Here is a 19,419-nt window from a genome sequence, read left to right on the forward strand (position 1 = left end):
AAGCAAATATTCTGCAGTTACAGAATATTATAGAATACACAAAACCACAGGAGAAGCTGCTGTTATCGAATTTTGTGGATGGTGTGAGGCCTCTATTGAATGCTTTCAAGTTTCCCAAAGCAATTGAACATTTTCCACAAAATGTATTAACTTTCATCAAAAAAATTAAATTAACCCAAAATGTGAATGAAGTATATAAGTGCTAAATGAAAAATGAGATTTCTCAAAAAAGCCTTTTTAAAATAAATTATATATTAAAATAGCAATTGATAAATCAAAGAACATTAATATTGCATAAGAATTTTCTATTCTTTTAAATACTACCTTTTAAAATTAATAGCAAAGACAAACAAAATATTCCAATCATAGGTTACAAAATAAAACATCAAAAACAAGGGTGTGGCAGAAGCTCTTTTCGGCCAATATAATTTCCCCTTCTTTCTTAACAGAATCTCAAGTTTTAGCTGGGCATACTGCTACACAGCTGTACCTCGGACTCTCCCTTGGAGCTAAGAATGGCTCTGTGATGCATATATCACTTCCAGGTCATCACCTATAAAGGCCTACATGAGTTCTCCCTGTTCTTTCTCTCCTTCTCACTGTCTAGCAGGTAGTCCCAACTGGAATGGCACTTTGGACTCATTCATGGAAGCCATGTACAAGCATAACTCTGAGATACTGGGAGCTTGGTTCCCAACCACTGCAATAAAGTGAGTTATAATTGTTTTGCTGGTAGAGGGTCTTGCCTCCAAATCTGTGAAGTGCAATAAAATGAGGGATGCTTATACTGAAGTTGTCAGTATCTTCCTACTAGCCCTGGACTCCTCCCTCTAGATATATATATTAAAAAAAGGAAACTTTTCTCTTGTTCATACCACTGTATTTTGGGCTTCCTTTGTTAAGGTAGAAGAGCTGATTAGCTTATACCACTCAATTAAAGAGACAATCCAAAAATGAGCTACAACAAAGATCTCAAAGTTCCTCAGCCTCTTCTTGTCTAATGGCTTTGGCTGCATTTCACTTTGACCATCCATAAACATGGCTTTAGATATAATGGAAATGTAGATCTGGGTTCAAATACCAACTTTACCACTTTCTAAACATGTGCCCCTAGGCAGCTAACTTTAACTACATTTCCTTAACTAGAGAGCATAATCATGTGATCAGACAGAGTTAAGAGTTTTTTAAAAATGCCTGCCCAAGCACATTATAAAAATAAATTAATCTAGTTAAGATGACTATATCATGTTACCTAAGCAGAATTTCTATGAATAGCCCCCATGATTCCTGACCCCCTCCCTAATTCCCAGAACCTGTGAACATGAGATTTTTCACTTCCATACTTGTGATCATGTTATTTCACACAGCACAACTGATCTTAAAATAGGGAGATTATCCAGATGAGTCTAATATAATCACTTGAACCCTTAGGGGCAGAAAGCTTTCTCCAGCTGGAGACGGAAGAGTCAGAGATTAAAACCACAAAAGGTGCTGTCTGGCTTTGAAGATTCAGGTGCTCTTATGGAACTAATAGAGGCCCCGGCTGACAGCCAGTAAGGAAAGTGGGACCTCCGTTCTACAACTGCACAGAAATGAATTCTGCCAACAACCTCAATGAGCCTCTTGGAGATGGGTTCTCCCCCAGAATCTCCAGAAAAGAGCCCAGATCTACATACAGAAACTTTTATTTTAGCTCTGTGAGATCCTAAGCAGAGCCTGCAGCTAAACCTACCTAGATTTCTGATCTATAGAAGCTGTGAGATAACAAATGCATTTTTTTATTGTTTGTAATAAATTATTATGGCAGCAACAGGCAACAAATACACACATACAGAAAAGATAAGCTATTTTCTGTATACCTCCCTGCCATTTAACAGACTCCAATTCCATACACACTGCAGTTTTAACTAACCCAGAGGTACACATGAAAATATGAATTATCAGATTCTGTCAAGAAGCATTATTTGTTTTGAACTCTCAACCATAAAGATTAAATTAAATAATTCCCCAAAAACCTATATATGCATTAAGAAAATGATGGCACTGGATTTATTTATAATGGGCTTACTGTTAGCAATAAGTTGTAAACTCAAAGTGGGAAAGAGACTTCGGAAGAGTAAGTTAGAAAAAAAAATTGATTGTCAACATACCGGGTACACCAGGTGAATTGTTTAGGACTGCCAGGGGCCTCTGCTTTGAAATCACACGGGTCTGAACAAGGCTGGTGACTATGGGAAGGAAGAAATAAGCGCGGGGTGGGAGAGTGGATATTAACAGAAACTGGTGAAAGAAAGTGGAAGACAGACAATCTAGAGGTTGGGGGGCCCCAAGACAAACTTTTGGGAAAGTACAGCAAACACACGCACAGCAAACACACGCATAAAGTCTATCTGCTAGAAAACTGGATGAAAATTACAGTAGGTTACAAACAACCGCACTCCCTTCCATTAGACAGGTCCACAGGATACAATGAACCTCCCAGTGCCCCGGTCGCTATCTGGTGCATTCTGTCGCAGGGCGACAGAGTTCAAGGCTGGGTTCCAAAGACTGGGGCCGCAGAGGGCGACGAGAGCTCGGAGACTCCTCCCACCAGCCGGAGGTCTGCTCTGCACACTCAAGAGACGGCCAAGTGAAAGAAATCTAACCAAGCATCACGACGGAGCAGCCCAGTGGCCCGACGTCGGGTCTCCGACCCCGGCAGGCAAGATGCCTGCTGACCGGGCTCCCTCGCGGAGTCATGGCATCTCCGCCCCCTGTATTATTTAACTCTGTTCTACACTGTTTAACTTTCCCCCACCCCCTAAGAGTTAGAAGAAGGAGGCAGCACTGTCTCCCGGGGCCAGCTCGTCCTCACCCCGCGCGCTTCACCCACTCCGCCGCAGCCGACGACCGCGCCTGCCAGCTCCCTTAAGTCCTCGGAAAAAGCGAGAAATTGGACGGAAAACCGGGAGGGACCAGCCCGACGGCCACCGGGGAGCAGGGATTGGGTGGAAAGCTGCGAGGGTTCCACCCCCACAGTCACTAGGGAGCGGGGATTGGGTAGGAGTCGCGAAGGTCCCGCCCCATACTCGAAGCTAAGGGGCGGGCCGGGCCTGCGCTCTGTTGGGACCCGGCCCCACCTGCCGCAGGCCTCCTCGGCTCGGAGCTGGGCCCTGGTCTGCTGGCCAGGGAACGGTTCGGTGGTTACCGGATGAACCGTCCAAGCCCTGCCTGGCCATAGGAAACTACTTGCTGCAGGCGGAGCCCAGCGCCCTGGCCGGGGTGTCGGCGGGGTCTCGGCCGGCCACACTCCGCCTACACAGGTACCTAACTCTTGAGGGTGGACGCGGGAAACGAAGGCTCAGACCTTTATGCCCAACTTGTTCAAGACTCGGCGACCTGTTTGTTTCCCTTCCTCTACTAGCCCCAGCTCTGGTTTACCAGCCGCTTTGCCCACCTCCCCAGTTTGACCTTTATGCAAACCCCAAAAAAGAAGTTACAACAGCACCTTATAAAGGAGTCTTATTGTTCACCCTGTGTCCTAGTAAGGGAACAACTACACTGGTACCTACTGAACCTTGCTTGACCTTCATCCACTAAGGTTGAAGTTTGCCCAGCGTAGACATGCTGCAGGGTTCTGCGCCATCCCGGGCCTCCCTACCCTTCCGCAGGTCTTCATGATGCCTGAGGTCCTTTAAGCCCCCAGACATGCTCACACTGCAAGCTTGGGGTTGATGTGATGTCTTAGTATCGCGCCAAAAAATGGAGTTTTCAAGCAGAGTGGAGCTAGGCAAGTTCTAGAAGGAAGAACATAATGTAATTAACTTTGTTGTTCACAGGTTAATCTATTTTACATTCACCTCCTGAAATAAAATGGACTGTTTCATTTCAAATACATTTTATTTTTTTGTAAAAAAAAAAAAAAACAACAAAAAACCCAACAGTTTACAATGGCTTTATCTGGAGATCAAATACAAAGAACTGGATTTCAGATTAACATGCCTTTACAGGTCCCAATTCTTTATGTCTTTCCTAACTCCCCTTGGTGAAATCTGACCTGAAGGGAACTGAAGCTATGTATAACTGAATATTCACTTGGTGTGAATATTCATAAATTTTCTACAGAAATAATATTTGATTACAATGCAGTTCCAGCCCTCGCTGAAGGTGTTGCAAAATACTTGACAGATGCGCCTTTGCATTAAAAGTTCTGAATTCTGAAATATATTGGGCCAAAAGTCTCAGATAAGAGATTGTAAATGTATTAGTAATTGCTGAAGCAATAAAGAACTTATGTACTGTGTTGGGAATAATGTTAAAATTTGCTTATTTTTAAACAGTAATAAAAAGCTACTCAAAAACCTTCCTTGAACTTTTTTCTCCTAGTGAATTTTAGCACCTCTGAAAAAATTTATGCATGTTTAATGCCTGTTGGAGGCATGGAATTTAGGGTCACTTAGCTTCACTGCCATTCTCCTAGTCTTGATACTTATTTAAAGGGAAACAAGATATCTGTAAAGATTTCTGGATTCTTGGAAAAAGAAAAAACTGTGGAACTGAATGAAAATAAGTTGAACAGAGACCCGAATTTGCAGGAGAAAAAAGGTAACTTAAAATATACTAATAAGCAGACACACCAATAATCCCCTAAACCATATATTTATAAGTAATTTTTCTTCAGAATGCATAATATATTTTTTAATGATAGATTCCAAATTATATTCAGGTTAAATTTGAACTAGTCTGCATTTCTTTGAATGGGGTGGGAGATATTATTTAGTGAGAACAATGTTTCAGACACATAAAGGATGTTGATAAGAAGAATTTGTCACAAGAGTATAAATTGTAGCTCTTTGAGTTCCACCATGAAAAGTATAAAAATCTAAAGGTTTACATTTTGATCTGCATAGTTAGCTTACTGCTAAAACTTATGCCTCTAAGAAGTAAAGAGATGTAGTATAAATAGCTTGAATCTATGGGACATATCTTTAACCTACTTTCATTTGGATGCATAAAATGAACATATTGAAGACATTGATCTTTCACTTTTTTTAATGGGGGTTGGGGGGCAGTAGAGGGGTGGTCCTTTTAAGAAGCAGCCAAAGCAAATTAAAACGTGTTGAGCGCAAAGAGGTCAACCTGATATTGAAAGTTAGCTCCACTACCAACAGCAGATAAATGTGCAGAGGCCTCTTTTTAGAACTAGTCATTGGTTTGATTGCATTTATGATATTTACTATACATATTTAGTATATAAAAATTGACTACCAGCCCTGGTCAGGTAGCTCAGTTGGTTAGAGCATTGCTCCTATGTGCCAAGGTTGTGGGTGTGATCCAGGGTCAAGATACATCTAAGAATTAGCCAGTGAATGCGTAAATAGTTAGAACAAGAAATTGATCTTTCTCTTTCTCTCTCCCTTCCCCTCTCTTTAAAATCAATTTTAAAAATTGATCACCAAAATTCTAGGCAAGAGTTAAGATAACTATGATGTTTTTATACCTCAGAAAAATTCCTTATTACTAAACAGCATAATATTTTTTAAAATGTTCATTGAATTTATTGGGGTGACATTGGTTCGAAAAAATGAAGCAGGACATAGAATAGGAAATCCTAGGGTACTGCAGCTGTCATCAGTCAGCATCCTGATTTCTGAGAATGTCCTTGTGACACCCGATAGTAATTAGCATTGTGGTTTCCTTCCCAAGTGGACAATCAAGGAGGATTGTGGGAAATTGCATTTGTAGAAACTTAAGTAAAAACCCTATAAATCTGGTAACCATTTTAATAGAAGAGACCCACCTACTCCCTTATTTTGGGATAATGAAGCTGAGAGAACCAAGGCAGGAGGAGCTACCATCCCTTTGGTTCCTGTAAGACAGGGGTGTCAAACTCATTTTCACTGGAGGCCACATCAGCCTCCTGGTTGCCTTCAAAGGGCCAAATGTAGAGTTCCTGGCCCCTAGTTAAGGAGTAGTTACATTTATACAGTCCTAAAATTACATTCAGTCCTTTGAAGGCAACTGCGAGGCTGATGTGGCCCCTGGTGGAAATAAATTTGACACCCCTGCTGTAAGACATGAGGAATTTGTGAGTTGGGATGATTTTGACTTTGGAATTTGTATGATTAGAGTCCTTATCCCTTTTTTTCTTTTTCTCTTATCTCCTGATGATTAGGCCAAGGGCTGGGAATAGGGAAGGGGTTAGTGTAGGAGCAAAGAAAGAATTCACTTGGCTCTGGTTATATTTTGCCTGTTTATTTGTTTCGTTGATTAGGTTCCACGTTTAGGTGAGATCACATGGTATTTGTCTTTTACCACCTGGCTTATTTGACTTAGCATAACACTCTCCAGTTCCATCCATGCCGTCGAAAAGAGTAGAAATTAAGAACAAACTTACAGCCCCGGTTGGCGTAGCTCAGTGGATTGAGCACGGGCTGCGAACCAAAGTGTCACAAGTTCGATTCCCAGTCAGGCCACATACCTGGGTTGCAGGCCATGGCCCCCAGCAACCACACATTGATGTTTCCTCTCTCTCTCTCTCTTTCTCCCGCCGTTCCCTCTCTAAAAATAAATAAATAAAATATTTTTTAAAAATCCTGACAAATCAATTAAAAAAAAAAAAGAACAAACTGACAATAACCAGAGGGGAGGTGGGAGGGGATAATGGGGAAAAACAGGGGGAAGGGTTTTCAGAAATTTATATAAATGACACATGGACAAACCAAAGTGGGGTAGGATCAAGGGTAGAAGTGGGGATGGCTGAGGTAGGGGGAGTGGTGGGGGGCAAATGGAGACATCTGTATTTGAACAATACTTTTTAAAAAATTAAATAATTAAATAAAATTTTGATAATTTGTTCATGAAAATAAATAAATAATAAATAAATAAATCACTTGGAACTTTTGAGATGTTCCCTAACATAGTGTGATGATGTACTTTCTCTTTTTGCCTGACCACTTCAGCTATAGGAAGATATGGGGCCATTTAAGGATTTGGTCTATCTCTAGTTAATGGATTCCAATTGTCAGGTTTTCCACTTATTTCCCTGGGTATTTTGATGGTCAGTATTAGCTCTGGAGGGTGTTCCTGGTTTTAGGCTTTCTCCTGTTTCTCAGAGGATTTGTCAGTTATGATGCCAGAAACTTTTGCTTGCTTTGCTTATTATCTCCATGTGGTCCATTCAATTCTTTGTTCATGACCACCAAGAGCCTGGACCCAATCTGTATCTGCAGCAAAACCATACAGGTTTCAAGTATACACCTCAGTAAAACGTCATCTGCACACTGCATCATGTGTCGATTGCCCCAAGCAAAGTCTCTTTCCACCCCATTTTCACCACGTGTACCCACCTTCACCTAGCCCCATCCCCGCTCCCGTTCTCTCTGGTTATCACCACACTGTTGACTGTGCCTGTTTGTTATGTACATGTTTTTTGTCTAAGCCTTTCATCATCTTTCCAAGAAAATAGCATTTTGCAATATAGCTGAGTCACCAGAGTACATAAATATTGACATTTAGGGCATAAATACTGTACTTTTTATATATTTTATGCTTCTGAAAAACCAATCTAATCTAGTAAACTGCAAGGATCAATGGTTCTTAGTTCTTTTCACTAGCAAAAAGCTAAATCATCACTTTCACAGTTATGAGGGAAGAACTCATAAATGTAAAATTCAATATGAACATTTATTAATAACAATAGGTTTATGTAGGGTAAGTGGAGGCAGTCTGGCTTCCTCACCCAGGTGTCTGGGTAACTAAGGAAAGCAGTGTTCCTGTAGCCTTGGAGGGGCCTGATAACCAGTGTTCTCACAGCCTTGAGACTGGGTCCAATAAACTGTTCCCATACCATGAAGTGGGCTCGATGCGCAGAATTATGTCATGTTATGTAATGTTCTGGCAGTTTTCTGGCTTTGTTCCCCTCTAGCACTTACACAGGTAGGGATTCCCTGCTGGGGGCGATGATGATGAGAGACATGCAAGGGGACAGGTGCCACAGTGGGTGACACACTAGGAAGCCGGGGCCATGACACGAGACATGCAGATAGACACGCAGCTTGCATCGTGCGTGGCTTACCCACCCATGAATAAAGGCATGCCTGATGACCCATTGGCTCTATGGATTTTTTCCATCTGCACGAATACCTTGAACCTGCCAGGCCTTGAAGGGTTGAAACAGTTTTTAAACTACATATTTAATAATATTCATGTTAATGTGTACTAGAGGATTTTTCCAATATACAGTATATAGCATCCAATAAGAAATGTATGTGTATTCTCAAAAAGAGACCAGTAATATCCAGTTTCACCTTAAATAACTATGCTGTAGCTTACAAAAATGGTACTGTGGTCAGCTCTCTAGTGAAACATCAGTGGGGGCTAGCTAATGGGCCATATGTTTCTAAACAAATTATTTTATCAGGAATCTCACCTGGAAAAGTCATCTGAGAAAATGGTCACTCATGGAATTGTGGGTGACCTACCTAATTTTGTTTTGTCATGCTTGCTGACACTTAAACCTGACCTTTTACATTTTAGAAATATTTTTCAATTTTTAGTCTATCAATCAGCATTGAGTGCTTAGGGGAAAATGTTAGATGTTAAATTTTGAAGGTGACTTGTAATTTGTCACCTTTGGAATACACTGAATATTTTGTCTTTAAAATTTGCATTCCATATTACTTTATGCCTCATATTCTGATAGACACCTTATAGTGTACTTTGCCTATTAAAAGATACATGTACATTTTCCTTTAAGGTATATTGGTGTTGCTTATTTAAAATACTTCTGAGTACTTAATCATCACTCTGGGGTTTGTGCACTCGTTTTGATACTTAGGTATCCAAAAGGATACTGTAAACCAGAGGGAACTCCATTATAGGTTTATGTGGCCCTGGCCGGTGGCTCAGTTGATTGGAGCGTTGTCTTGTGCACCAAAAGGTTGCAGTTTGATCCCCTGTTGGGGCATGAACAGGAGGCAACCAACCAATGTTTCTCTCTCTCTTGATTGGAGTGTTGTCCTGTGCACCAAAAGGTTGCAGTTTGATCCCCTGTTGGGGCATGAACAGGAGGCAACCAACCAATGTTTCTCTCTCTCTCTCTCTGTCTCTCAAATCAATAAAAACACATCCTCCCATGTGTTGGGGACCCATGGCTAAGGCTGAGTAAAGAGACCTGGGGACTATAAGCCACTAAGGAGACAAAGCTTATCTCCCTGGCAGGGGTGCCGCCTCTGCCATCCTTTTACTTCACCCTGCCTGGCCCTGAGCAGATGACCAGTTAGCAAATGATGGGTAAGATTCCTCAAAGGAGGGATGACCTAAGACAGGCATGGTCATGAAGGGGCCCTCAGGGAAGGACTTGGGGGCTATAGAGAAAGGGGGTGATGGACCCTCACCCCTCGACTTTGGCCCGAGTCTTCATTCTGTCTGCAAGAAGTCTCCTAATCTCTTGGCTGCCTTACTTCCTCTGCCTGATTTAAGCCTGAAACAATGACGGAGGGCAGTGCTGCCCTGGGCAGGAATGGGCAGTTCCCCGGGGTGATCAGGCCTAAGAAAGAATGAATAATATCCTGTGAAACCTGCTTTGCTAAGAATGTCCTCAGTTTTCTGATAAGGGTCCAAGCAGTGAATGAGTTTGTTTCCCAAAGTTTTGTAGCCCTTTAGCTATCTGACCCTGACTCAGAATAAGCCCTCAGAGTTCTTTGAGTGTTATCTGTTGTTTGATCCTTACTGTCTGACAGTGATTGGTGACTTTTACCTGTATTTCTGTGCAAACTGAACCCAATAAAAGCCCATTGAGGAACAGGCTCCTGGTCCTTCTCCTCTGAGCGAATGGCCACCTCTCCTCCCAAAGGAGATGTCTTGTTAGACTTATTCTCATCCGTGGTGGACAGGGGTGCTCTGCGGGTGGAGTGCCCTCACGTGCATGAAAATTAAAAATAATAAAAATAAAAGGGAGGGTGTCATGTTATTGTGTTATTTCATCATGGCGCCTTCAATAGTTTGCAAGTCTTCTGAGCTTCAGGGTTATGTTTCATTTTGGTTTTTGCCTATTATGCTTGTGACTAAAATTAAATACTAACACTTAAAATTCGATTTTAGAAAGTGTAACAAAGTTGGGAAAAGGTAGAACCAAAGAGCAGTCTTTCATCTTCAAGAAGGAATTCATTATTGAAGTGGCAAAAAAGAGCTTGATGCTCAGGAATTCCTCTCAGAGCCCTGCTACATTATTGCTATCATTCCTTATTGCAAAAGACAAGGTCAAAACACGAAAGTTCCTACTTTCCAGGAATATTCTTAATCTTCCGCTTATTGTTTGCTTAGCTGTCTTACCTGACTTGGAAGACAGCTGGTTTCCATTCCTTGATTACTTTATATTAAGCAAATTTGATATAAGTAATATGGATTTATACAAATATAAACTAAGGTTTATCCTAGGTGCAACTTCTCCAATATATTTAATAGAGGATTCTCTTCAGTAGCAATCTTTCCAGTGTATGGAGCAGCCATTCCGTTTCATCCCTACTTTTCAGGAAAATGAAAGGCACTGAATGATGCCTTTTCCCAAATTTTGGAGAGTGAATTTTATGAATGAGTTCAAATACTATGATTTTAATGCTTACATTTATTGCTTGATACTAAAATATTTTTAAGGAAATATTCCATTTAATCAGGCACCAAAAAAGAATGTAAGGACTCTTCCTTGATAGTTATTCTCCTGATAAATAGAAGCTTGACAACTTCATTAAATTTTTATGGCAAAACTTCAAATGACCTCCTTTAGATCAATAAAAATAGTTTTAAAGCTCTAATATTAAAGATACATTATCATATTAGTGTGTGCATAGTAATGTATCAACTGTGTTGTTGTTTTATTGAGAAAAACATTATATGTAAAGTGCCGAGAATGCCTGCGGTGTTGCCTGAAGTGTTGCCTGCGTCTCTTCTGGGCTCTGAGACTTATCTTGGTACACAAAACCATTTATACTTTAGGGCTATCATTTTTCCAGATACAATTTTGAAGACAAGACTATCACATCCTTGAATACACAATGAATCTACTTCAGAATAGCCTTGAAGAGCCCTGGCTGGTGTGGCTGGGTTTGGTGTGGTCCCGCAAACCGAAAGGTCACCGGTTTGATCCCCGGTCAGGGCACATTCTGGGTTGTTGGCTCCATTTCCAGATAGGGTGCTTGTAGCGATGTTTCTCTCTCACATCGATGTTTTTCTCCTTCCCTTTCTACCTCCCTTACCCTCTACAGCTGACAGATGTGTATGTTTGAGGTAATCATTTGATCTTTGGGTAGGCCCCAGCATTTTGTGGGAAATAAAATGGTTCTTCTCTGGGCTCCATGGCTCCTCCCAATGAGCTTTATAATGTGTCCCAAAGCAGGGTTTATTGTGACCATGTCTCTTTCTGGGCAGAAATCTTACGGAGAGGTGAAATAGTCATGGTGTGGTGTGATTTTCAATCCACCACAGGGAATTTACAGAAATCCTTAGAAAACAACATGGATTTCACTACCTCTTAGGTCTACTATCTACTCTTTCTTACACACAAACTCCTATTGGAAACCTTCCATGGTGGCCTTCCTGTCCTCGTCTTGCTCCTCATCCAGGCTAACTGCACAACTTGTTTCTTTACGGATCTTTTCCACTGCCCTTCCTTTTCCCATTGTATATGGTTCTCAGCTGCAATTTCACCCTGAGGGCCTGAGCTACTGAAGCTGGTTGGCTGAGGAAGCTGGTTAGCTGGGACAGTCGCTGTGACTGGGCAACTTGCACTTTGTAACACTGGCTGCCTATGGCACTCACTTTCTTGTTAGCATTTCTGGTGTTGTACTCTTGCTCTGGTGTGCATAAGGTTCACTCTTTCTGTTTCATGAAAGCTAATACAAGATTAGCTAAATAGGTAAAAGGTCTACACAAATAAGTATTTATGGAGTGTAAAAGGCTATTCAAATAAATGTTTACTGAGTTCTGCTTCTTGCCCAGTATTGTGTCAGATACAACTACAAATCAAAAAGTCTATTCTGTATCTTCCAGTGTCCTGTTTGGATTGGACAGCTCATAGAAGAAGCTTTATGTTAAATCTCTGCTATTCCAGAACTTAAAGTGTGCAGTCCCGGTTACTTTGTGTGTGTGTGTGTGTGTGTATGTGTATACTATCCTTAATCAATTTGAAAATGTCTTTTTTTATATATTTAAGGATGTCTTATGCAGTAAAATGCATACATTAGACTCTCAATAATAATATTGTACTTTAAAGAAAATATATAACAGAACATTAACAGTGATTGATTCTGGGTTCTGGGTTATTGTTTTTCTTCTCATTTACATTTTTCTGCAATGACTTACTTTCTATAAGGACTACTACTTAGTTTGCCATTAATGGAAACTGATTTCTTAATTAAAAGCAGATCGATATTTCTGTGTTCATGTTTTATTTCTCAAATGGGGAGGAAATTTTATTTAACAAGGACAAATATATATTCATGGTAAATATTTAACATTATAATTAATTACTTTAAAATATTTTTTCTATAACAGACTCCTTTAATAATTTCCCCTGAAACTTCCCCTTAGAAAAATACACATATTGAAACAAAATGTTGTCAAAAGATTTCTGGAGGTTCACAGATACCCTGAAGCTCATTCATTTAAACCCTCCTAGTTCTGCCCAAGGCATGTGCTACAGCTTTTGTCAGAACACCTGGGATGCTTGTAACTCCCAGCCTGGCCAGAGACTTTCTGAACTGGAGGCAGGAGTGGGGCCCAGGAATCTGCCTCTTTTTACCAAGACACTCCTTCACCACCCTCCAAGGAAATGGAATGCACAGCAAGTGTGAGAATCTCAGGGTCTAGGTATCTGTTGATCTCATATTAAGAATTTTAAGTAGGGAAAGAAAAAGTTTAAAAAATAAAGAATATCCAGTGCCAGGTCTTGTAATTAGGAATCTGAATGGGAATTTATCAAGAAGAGGAAGGGAGGAGGGGGCGTGCTGCTGAGGAAGGGACAGCATTGGACAGATTAGACGCATGGGCACAGTGGAAGTCTGGGCAGGACCTGGAAAAAAATTAAAGACAATTTGAAGGCTCCTGCAAAATCATGAGCAAGATGGTGGGAGTGGCACATAGAAGCCATGGAGACAGATGAGGAGACAGCCCCAGGCCAACAAAATACATACATAAATATAAAATTAAGTTTTAATTAAGTTCTTTTAAGTGAAATAAAATATTATTTTAATTCATAGTTTAATTTTTACTTGGTGTTAAAAAAACTGAAGAGGTAACTATGCTGAGATCTGAAGGGTGAGTAAGTTACTAGGTGTAACTTGGTAACCAGATTGTTACCAGGTGAAGATGATTGGAGAGCACTCTAGGTAGAGGGAGCTCACGTTCAAGACTTTGAGGGAGCCCTGGCTGGCATGGCTCAGTGGGTTGAGTGGCAGCCTGTGACTCGAAAGTCAATTCCCAGCCTGGACTGTGGGCCAGGTCCCTGGTTGGAGCATGTGAGAGTCAACCAATTGATGTTTCTCTCACACATCGATATTTCTCTCCCTCTCTTTCTTCCTCCCTTCTCCTCTCTCTGAAATGAATGGATAAATACAACCTTTTTTTTAAAAAAAAGACTTTGAGGGGACCTATAGAAGGTCCATGTGACTGGAGGTCCAAGAACTAGAGGACATCTGGAAGGCTGGAGGACGTCTCTGGGAAGAACCAGAGAAACGGAGTCAAGAAAAGAGGTCAGAAAGGAGCAAGTTCGGGCAGAAATGTTCACATAGTCTCACCCAGCATGTTCGGCTGCTGCTTTAAATGGCCATTCTGACCTATGTGAGTTTGCTCTGGGAGAGGGGTACTTCAGTTAGCCAGAGTGCAATATTTCAGTGCTTTCAGGGACAGACTGTCTATATTGTTGTACAATAACCTGCCTAGGAGATTTCTCAGCCAAGCATTCGAAGGAAGGAAGGAAGGAAGGAAGGAAGGAAGGAAGGAAGGAAGGAAGGAAGGAAGGAAGGAAGGAAAGGAGGGAGGGAGGGAGGGAGAGAGGGAGAGGGGCAGGGAGGGAACGAAGGGAAGGAAGGAAGGAAGGGGAAAGAGAAAAAGAAAAGAAAGCAAGCTTGTCTTGGTAAGGCAAGCTCACATTCAATATGTTCTAATTTGGGACAGTACAAAAAGGTAAGGTTTTATTTAGGTCTATATAATTAGTATTAAAAAAGCAATAATATCACCCAATGTGTGTGCAGATTTGGGCAGTGAATATGTTACTTCAGACAGCAAAAGGGATTTCCCAGATGTAATTAAGTTAAGGATCCTGAGATCCAGAGGTTTTCCAGGATTATTTAGACGGACTTAATGCAATCACCGCGGCTTTATAGGAGAGAAGCAGGTGGGTCGGACTCAGAGCAGCGTAGGTAGGAGGCAGGTGATTGCTGGCTTTGAAAACAGAAAGAGGCCAGAGGCCTGGACATCCAGATGAACTACCTCTTCTCGGGATCTGGGAAAGGCTGGAAACAGATTATGCCCTAGAGCTTCCAGAAGGAATGCAGTTCTCTGCTGACACCTGTATTTTGGCCCCACTTTTGAGCTTCTGATCTCCAAAACAAAAAGATTTAAATCAAAAACAAAACTTGTGTTTTTTGAAGCCACTGAATTTGTGGTAATTCATCACAGGGGCAACAGGAAGTTTATATGAGATAGATAAACCAATTACTTTTTCAAGGCCCTATCAATAGAAATGATGGATCATAAGTTAAACCGAGATCATCTCTGACTCCCAAATTCATGCTTAAAACACTGTTATAGCAATATGACTTACATATAAGTAAGGGAAGAATAATCTACTGATTTATTTCAATTAGAGATTTTTTCTAAAAGTCTGAAATATTTAGGACAAGGACATAGCACATTAGTTTGAGTTGGTTTTGCTATCAAATCCATCTTCCCGTGTTAGTAGTATATGAGACCAATCGCCACAAGTCCAGGAGTGAATCTTGAGTGAGAAAGAATATTGTTCCTCAGACGTTCTCCTCTTCCTCCTTCACCTACTTCTACTATCACCCTGACCTACTTACCATATTTTGCTGTGTATAGTGTGCACCCATGGTTTTGTGTGCATTGTACATGGGATTGTTATGCCCATTATTATACTCATAGTATTTAATCATTATACCTATATATAATGTGGATCCTTATTTTTTCCTCAAAAATTCAGGCAAAAACATGTGCATTATACATGGCAAAATATGGTACTTTGAATTCTTGAGTGCTTACACTTTTAGCAATATATGCTGGGCTTTTCATAGAGGCAGTTCACTCATCCTTCACATACATTAACACTTTAGTGAAGACTCTTAGTACACGGCATCACTATTATGGTATGTAACTGGAGGGCATGAAAAAATAAAGAGGGGAGAGGTTGAGAGAATGGGGGCTTCTGATATGTTTAAGTCTGTGAACAACTGCCTTGCGTGTAATCAGATGAGAAGATTCAAGTCTGAAATGAGTGACAGATGTGCCAAGTGCCTTATGGAGTGGTCCCTGGGAACTACATGGAAGAATAGCTTTTTAAAAGTAGTCCAGATAGGGCAATATTAAAGCTTACTTTGAAAAACAAGCTCAGAAAGATCCTTCAGCTAGCCAAGAAACAGGATGCTAGATCCTTTCCTTCAAAGGAAGAAAGAAGACAGGCCAATTAGACAATATTTAAATAAATCCCTTTGGAACACATACAAAGCAAATAAGCTGTTGTGGTCGGGCTGTCTCTTAGAGTGACCGCATGCTCACCATGATCTTCTGTAAAGGTTAACTGTTCATCTCCCTTTTCATCTGGGTTTTAATTTTTCTAATCTCCATTTTATTAATATTATTCATGTCTTGAGCTGTAAACTGTCTAAGATTGTTTTTGAAAAGAGATACAGTAGATAAAAATTTAAGTTAAACTACACAAATGTCTGGACCTTCAGTTGTAAAAAATCTGAAACTTGAAAGAGAAACAATTTTTAAATGTAAATATTACCTTTTAGGTCACTTTGCAAATCATCACCCTCACATCCATTGACTCTCTTGAAATCTCAATCTCTTGACTTCAGGGTCCCTTGAGATTCCATGGGAATTTGAAGGTGAGTTTTTCTATTTCTACAAAAACATCCATAGGATCTTGATAGGAATTGCATTGTAAGTATAGATCACTTTGGGTCATATTGACATCTTAACAATATTAAGCTTTCTAATCCATGAACATGGATGACTCTCCCTTTATTTATGCCTTCTTTGATCTCTTTCATCAGTGAAAGAGATCAAAGTTTATTTGAAAGAGATCATAGTTTATTTGTACAAGTCTTTAGCCTTCTTGGCAAAGTTTAGTCCTAAGTGTTTTATTCTTTTTCATGCTATTGTAAATAGAATTGATTTTCTTAATTTCATCTTTGTATTGTTCATTGTTAGTTTATGGAAATGCAATCCATTTTTGTGTATTGATATTCTATTCTACAACTCTTCTGAATTCTTTTATTCTCATTGCTTTTCTTTAAGGTTTTCTGTATATAAGATCATGTCATCTGTAAACAGAAGTGATATTCCTTCTTCCTTTCCAACTTGGATGTCTTTCATTTCTTTTTCTTGTCTAATTGTTCTGGCCAGAATTTTCAACAGAAGTGATGATATTGGACATCCTTGTCATATTCTTGATTTTGTGGGATGGTCCTTTTTTAATATATTTCTTTATTGATATTCTCATTATGTTCATTTATTTTCCTGATTTTTTTTAGTTCTTTGTCCATGTTTTATTTTAACTCTTTGATAATATTTAACAATTTATTAAGGTCTTCACCTGTTAAGTCCAATGTCTGGGCTTTCTCAGGGATGGTTTCTGTCACTTTATGTGGTTCCTTTGAATGGGTCATACTTTCCACTTTTTATATGACTTGTGGGTTTTTTGGAAATAGGATATTTGAATATGATAATGTGGTTACCCTGGAAATCAGATTCTCCTCCTTCCCCAGGGTTTGTTGTTGCTTTTTAATTTTTTTAAATTGAAGTCTGTAGTAGTCCTTTTGTCTAGTGATTTTCTTACCCCCTCCCCCACACTGAACTCATCGCCATGTATGATTACAGATGTCTGTGTTCTTTCGAGTGTGTTCAGCAAGTGTTGTGACAGAGCATTCTTCAGTTGCTAGGACTAAAACAACAACAAGAAACAACCCAGTCTCTGCAGATGGCCTGTATGCTAGGGCACTTGTGAGCATTTAGCCAGACTTGCACTGAACTCTAGGGATGGGTCTGAGGTGAAAGCTTAAGGTCTTCTCTGATCTTTTCTGAGCATGCTTACCCTGTTCAGTGGGATTTCTAAATCCCTGTGTATACATGAGTGCTTTTGAATGCCCTAATTTCCCAAAGAAATTCTCTTCTGACTTTCTTCCAGCCCTTAGCTGATCTGTTGTACATCTCAACCATTATCTTTTGTTCTGGGCAATACAGACTCTGTCTGCCGCCCACTGTTTTTCTAGGTTGGGTAAGTCCCCAGTTTTGTGAAACAGACAAGCATCTTGCCTCAATCCCTCAGGCAGCCAGCCCCCAGGCAGGTTGGAACAGAACTACACACTGATTGTTGAATAAATTGTACTCTGTTCCGTCAGAATCAGGGTCCAAAGTCTCACCCTGGGAACGCAGGTTGTTATCTTCCAGACTACCACTGACGTGGAGGGAGGTGTGGGGGAAGGGGCAAATAAACAATATCACAAAGCTTTCCTGTTGTTTTTAGGTGCTTTTTTCTTTGTTCAGCATTTGCTTGGTTGCTGTTTACTTTTGGTGACTTTTCAAAGTTCCGACAGGGTTGGTTACCATCATTTCTGCTTAACTTTTGATGGTGGATAGGAGCGTAGGGCTGCCTACTCAGCCAGGTTGATGCCACTCCCTGGAGTGACCTTTCTATCTCTCTGGTAATGCTTTTTGCCTTAAGATCTATTTATTGGGTATTATTACACTTAAGCCAACTAGTAATAGTATAATTGTGGTATAACTTTTTCTGCCGTTCTGCAACTGTGTGTTTAATGTGAGTCTTGAACATGGTATGCAGGTGAGCTTTTTGCAGCCCATCCAACAATTTTTGCCTTAATTAAAACATTAAATCCTTTTGTAACCAGAAAAGACACCAGCGTTCGGGCTGCCTGTCACGACCAAATCCAATAAGCAATGACAGCGATTGAATCTTTTATGGGCGCTTTATTCAGATAGCCGGCAATACGAGAAGATGGCGGGTTCATACCCTAACAAACCATCTTCCCCTTTCTTTCCTGGCCAGATCTTTCTATAAGGGGGGTGGGGAAGGACAAACTATGTGCGGTGAGGGCTTCTTTTTTTTTTTTTCAGTGACTGCCACATTCCTGTCCCAGGCAGTTAGCTGTCTCCAAGGGGGAGGGGTAGTCACCTGCTTCTTCCTGGTACTGATGTATCCAGGCAGTAATCTCTAGCCAGTGCCCCAGGAGGTCAGCTGCTTTTCCCAGGTGCCAGGATGGACCTTATCTGTAGTTTCTGAAACGAAAGCTTAACATACACATTACCTGCTAGATTTATGGCTATTTACCTTAAGCTAAAATTTTCCAAGTCTTAAGTCCCCTATCACTTCTACATAGAATGTAAATGCTTATATGTCTGATCTACTGTCTTTTGGGGGCTTTCTAATTGAATTTATCTTCAATATTTTTTTTTCCTTTGGTTGCCTTTTGGTATATGATACAACATGGTCAAACCTTGAAAACATTACACTAAGTGAAAAAAGCGAAACACAAACACCACATAAGTAATATTGTTATAGGGTGCACCCAAGAGGGGGACCCCAAATAGGAATTTGGAATGGGGTCTAGAACTCAAAGTGTCCAGGAAATATTAGGATGTCCTCACCACCCCCACCACCGATGTAGGTTGGGGAAAGGGACAAATGGAGGCGGGCAGGCATTGAGAGCTGTTTTGCATGCAACAGCTTTGCAGCCAACCTCTGGTGTGGTCATTTAACATATCTATAACCTTTAACTGGTTACATAGATATGTTAAATAGCTGTAGCCATGCTCTGAACCAGGGGGATGGAAGTAACTTCCCCACCAAGACATAACTGGGGGGCAGGTCCCCCGAGTTACAGCGCCTGTGTGGGAGCTTGGAGAAGATTGGCTCCATGACATGGGGCCACGCCTGCCCAGACTCACAATGGCAGCTCAGTAAAGCTGGAAGGATATGAGAGTGCTGGCAAGTGTAGCCAATTGTGGGCTGAGTCGGAAATGGGGCTGCAGAGGAAGATTGGTGCGAGGATTTAAACCCAGATGCGGCAGCCGGTGGAGAGAGAACTATGCGGCTTTGCCAGAGTGGAGACTCCTGTGGCCCTGGGAGGGAGAACCATGCAGCTATGCCAGAGTGGGGACCCCTGAAACTTTAGTAGGGGGAAC

The 19,419-nt window shown here is 40.8% G+C and overlaps 2 protein-coding genes across 3 annotated transcripts in view; one reads left to right on the forward strand and one right to left on the reverse strand.

Moving 5' to 3' along the window:
- The window catches only part of CROT (carnitine O-octanoyltransferase), a 42,795-nt gene extending 39,828 nt beyond the window's left edge, over positions 1-2,967 (reverse strand). Inside the window, exons 1-2 of one of the 2 annotated variants that reach the window (XM_045828513.1) lie at positions 2,855-2,967; positions 2,151-2,228 (exon numbers count right to left, since the gene is read on the reverse strand). The gene's annotated coding sequence lies outside the window, so the exon portion shown is untranslated. Of the gene's footprint in view, positions 1-2,150; positions 2,229-2,645; positions 2,834-2,854 lie in introns of those variants that run through there. The other variant, XM_045828514.1, reaches the window with a different exon arrangement.
- A 140-nt stretch (positions 2,968-3,107) lies between these two features.
- The window catches only part of TMEM243 (transmembrane protein 243), a 75,086-nt gene continuing 58,774 nt past the window's right edge, over positions 3,108-19,419 (forward strand). The window contains exon 1 of the mRNA XM_045827096.1: positions 3,108-3,302. The gene's annotated coding sequence lies outside the window, so the exon portion shown is untranslated. The remainder of the gene's footprint in view (positions 3,303-19,419) is intronic.

This window comes from Phyllostomus hastatus, unplaced genomic scaffold, assembly GCF_019186645.2.
Source record: "Phyllostomus hastatus isolate PE091 unplaced genomic scaffold, TTU_PhHast_1.1 phas_scaffold_78, whole genome shotgun sequence".
Lineage (NCBI taxonomy): Eukaryota > Metazoa > Chordata > Mammalia > Chiroptera > Phyllostomidae > Phyllostomus > Phyllostomus hastatus.